The 4,188-nt window shown below is 41.3% G+C and overlaps 1 long non-coding RNA gene across 1 annotated transcript in view; it reads right to left on the reverse strand.

Moving 5' to 3' along the window:
• The window catches only part of LOC135104336 (uncharacterized), a 5,913-nt gene extending 2,281 nt beyond the window's left edge, over positions 1–3,632 (reverse strand). The window contains exon 1 of the long non-coding RNA XR_010270405.1: positions 2,989–3,632. This is a non-coding gene — a long non-coding RNA (uncharacterized LOC135104336). The remainder of the gene's footprint in view (positions 1–2,988) is intronic.
• Between the last annotated feature and the right edge of the window lie 556 nt (positions 3,633–4,188).

The raw sequence follows: 4,188 nt of genomic DNA on the forward strand, positions 1-4,188 counted from the left end.
GTAGTAGTAGGAGTATCATTATTGCTAGTGTTGTTGTTGTTGCTGTTGTTATCACTGTTATAGTGGTTGCTGAATTGTCATTACCATTATCAATTAACGTTATTGAGCATATCTAAGAGAGAGAGAGAGAGAGAGAGAGAGAGAGAGAGAGAGAGAGAGAGAGAGAGAGAGAGAGAGACATATAGATAGACAAACAGAGAGACTTGGAGGGAGAAGGGTTAAGTGGAAGAGTAAGACAGATCAGGAGACAAGACTGAGAGTATCGTGAAGGAGGAAGAGGAAGAGGAGGAGAGGAGAGGAGAGGATCAGTGGAAGAGACAGGTGAAGAGGTGACAGGTTAGAAGAGAGATGAAGGGTTATAACAATACGAGGTGAGAGTCGGTGAGAGGAGGAAAGAAGGGAGAGCAAAGGAAGGAATGGAGATAGATGAATGTAAAAAAAAAGGATAAAAGAAGAGATAGAATAAGAAAAATGAGATAATAATTACTTCAGAGAGAGAGAGAGAGAGAGAGAGAGAGAGAGAGAGAGAGAGAGAGAAAATAATGGAGAGTAACAGTTTATTAGTAAAGTTACCCTTCCATCAGATAAACTAATAAGGAAATAATAATAATAATAATAATAATAATAATAATAATAATAATAATAGTAATAATAATAATAATAATAGTAAAAACAGTAACTGAAAACACATCACCCATTTACAAACCAACAAAGGGAGAGAGAGAGAGAGAGAGAGAGAGAGAGAGAGAGAGAGAGAGAGAGAGAGAGAGAGAGAGAGGTAATTTGGGCAGAGATTTAAACTGTGTACTCCACCAAGATTACGTCCTCCCCCCACCTCCTCACCTCCTTTCTCCCTTTTTTAATAGTGAAGCTAATTGGATCACTAAATCTACCTTTATCTTCACCCGTGCGTGCATATGCCTGTGTGTGTGTGTGTGTGTGTGTGTGGCTGATTCTCTGGCCAAATATGTAGTGTGTTAGCATTCTCTCTCTCTCTCTCTCTCTCTCTCTCTCTCTCTCTCTCTCTCTCTCTCTCTCTCTCTCTCTCTCTCTCTGTGTGTGTGTGTGTGTGTGTGTGTGTGTGTGTGTGTGTGTGTGTGTGTGTGTGTGTGTGTGTGTGTGTGTGTGTGTGTGTGTGTGTGTGTGTGTGTATTTATCTCTATATATCTGTTAATTCATCTGTTTATCTATCTACCTATCTATCTAATTATCTATTTATTCGACCTTCTATCTCTCTCTCTCTCTCTCTCTCTCTCTCTCTCTCTCTCTCTCTCTCTCTCTCTCTCTCTCTCTCTCTCTCTCTCTCTCTCTCTCTTTCTCTCCGCCAGTCTGTCTAGGGTTCAACTTGTTTTTTTCTCTCTCGTCCTTGGCTTTTGTATTTACCAGCGTCATCTTGTTGATTGAGGCTGTTATCAGTCTATTTTCCTTCTGTGCCTCGTTATCTCAGCTTATCTCCTGATTACTGGATACCCGATTTAATTTGGAGCTTATCAACTTTTTCCCTCCCCACCCCCTCCTCGCCTCGTGTGGTTTGCATCACCCGACCTCAATGTTAATGTCGGATAATTATGTATATATGCTTGTATACTATGCTGTCTGTGTGTGTGTGTGTATGTAGATTTATGTATGTATGCATGTATGACAGGTAAACGTACATTGGAACAGGGCGTGTGATGAGGAGGTTAAGTGAGGGTGTGGGTGTGTGTGTGTGTGTGTGTGTGTGTGTGCCAAGAGAGAGAGAGAGAGAGAGAGAGAAGGGGGTACTCGTCTTATAAATAGAGAATAATAGAGAGAGCATAACAATTGTGTTCACGATGATAACAAAAAATAAATGTACTTATGTAAGAGAGAGAGAGAGAGAGAGAGAGGTCGTATAAATAGAAAAACAAGAGAGAACATAACAATTGTGCTCATGATGATAACAAAAAAAAGCAATGCACTTATGGTGTTTATAGTGTAAAGGACAGCAGATCTGAAGTGTCCGTATGTGTATGTGTATGTATACACGTGTGTGTGTTTGTGTGTGTGTGTGTGTGTGTGTGTGTAAATAGACCAGAGGAGACAGAAAATCAAGCACAGTAAGGTGTTTGGAGTGAATAGTAACGTGTTTTATTGTAAGGAGAGCTGATTAAGATGAGGAGGTGGAAGAGGGGGAGGGGGAGGAGAAGACTCGCTAAGGACTAAAATGAGGTAAGATATTTGCTTATTCCCATTGGTTTAAAATGCTGAATTTACATTTTTATTAGCGAGAGAGAGGAGGCGAGTGGAAGACTTGGGGGAGGAGAGGCTTGGGTAGGGAGATGAAGTGTGAAGGTAAACGGAACAGGTGAGTGAGAGGTGAAAGGAGTGAAGAGCGTGATAGGCTCGGGCTCTCACACTCACACACACGCACAAAAAGAGAGAGAGAGAGAGAGAGAGAGAGAGAGAGAGAGAGAGAGAGAGAGAGAGAGAGAGAGAGAGAGAGAGACTGCACACAGGAAGACACGCAGACTTGATGAAAAAAAAAAAAAAGTAACAAGAAAACACATGAATACTAAATTTTGTAATAGTCTTTTTTTGTGTGTGTGTGTGTGGAAATATAAAGGTAGGGACTAAATAAGCTGCTTCATTACCATCACCACCATCACCCAACACCACCACCACCACCACCACCACCACAAACAGTTCACCACAGTCAACACTATTATAACCTAAGCAAACTAACCCTTCCATCACCACTCTTGTACCACTATCAGACCACCACAACTACCCTTCCTATAACCACCATCACCACTATCACCCACCACTACAACAACCAACACAAACAATGTCTCCAATCACCAGTACCACAACATAAACAGACAAACCCTTCCATCACCACCACCACCACCATCATCACCACCACCACCACCACCATAACCACCACCAACACCGTATTTCTCAGTATCCAAGCATCCTCAACTCTCCAATCCCCAATCCATACCCAATCTAACTCGAATCCATCCTCACCTTAGGAGCGACGGCCACTAACATGACAAAAACACCATCCTCCTTCCTCCTCCTCCTCCTTTTCCTCCTCCTCCTCCTCCTCCTCCTCCTCCTCCTCCTCCTCCTCTCAGACACGTCAGCCAACTAGCTTTCTAACACCTCTCAGACTGTTTCTCATTAAGGCATTCCCCCTTATATAGTGAGGCAGACGAAGGCGCGGACGATGGGGCATCCGATCCGACGCCACTTCAGCTGATGGAGATTATGGTGCAGATAAGGAGCACGAGAAGAAAAAGGAGGAGATAAGATAGAGTGGTGAGACATTAACATTCGCAATCTGTCACCTCAGTCCTGCCTCGCCAGATCCCGGTGTTCATCTGTTTTGTCCCTGCTGGAGGAGGAAGAGGAGGAGGGAAGGGGGAGTAGACGGAATGGAGGGAAAAAAAAGGAGAGTAAACTCGTTCTTCATGTTTCTCTCTCTCTCTCTCTCTCTCTCTCTCTCTCTCTCTCTCTCTCTCTCTCTCTCTCTCTCTCTCTCTCTCGACGGTGTGTTCATATTCTGGTACTTTTTATTGTTTTTTTTTTACTTCCTCATTCTGATTTGTTTTTCTATCTCTATATTAGTCTGTCTCCGCTTTATTTGTAGTAGTAGTAGTGGTGGTGGTGGTGGTGGTAGTAGTAGTAGTAGTAGTAGTAGTAGTAGTAGTAGTAGTAGTAGTAGTAGTAAGTTTTGTTGTGTATCGTCCTTGTTTCTGTATTATTATTATTACTATTATCTTTATCATCATCATCATCATCATCATCACTCTCATCTTCATTTCACTATTATCATCATCGCCATCATCATTCACACCATCCCCGCGTGTCGTAAAGGTGACTTCAGGAGGCGAAGGCTGGGAACCAACACCATTTTCTTCCCAAACTTCTTGCTCGTATTCTCACAAAGCCAGGAAGAAGATGAGTTGCTGTATTTTCTTTTTCTTTTTTTTTTTTTTTTATATATATATATTTTTGCTATTTTATCTTCGTTTTCATTGTTGTCTTCATTTCTATCTTTTTTCTTTCTTTTCTAGTCATCGTGTTTTAGTTTCCATTATTGTCTTCATTTTTTGTCTTTTTCTCTTTCTTCCTTTCTTCTTCTTTTTTTTTTTTATGTCACTGGGAATTTCTGATCAAAAGGATATTAGTAGTGTAGATAAAATGAAAGATTATTATTATTAT

This window comes from Scylla paramamosain, chromosome 10 (assembly GCF_035594125.1).
Source record: "Scylla paramamosain isolate STU-SP2022 chromosome 10, ASM3559412v1, whole genome shotgun sequence".
NCBI lineage: Eukaryota > Metazoa > Arthropoda > Malacostraca > Decapoda > Portunidae > Scylla > Scylla paramamosain.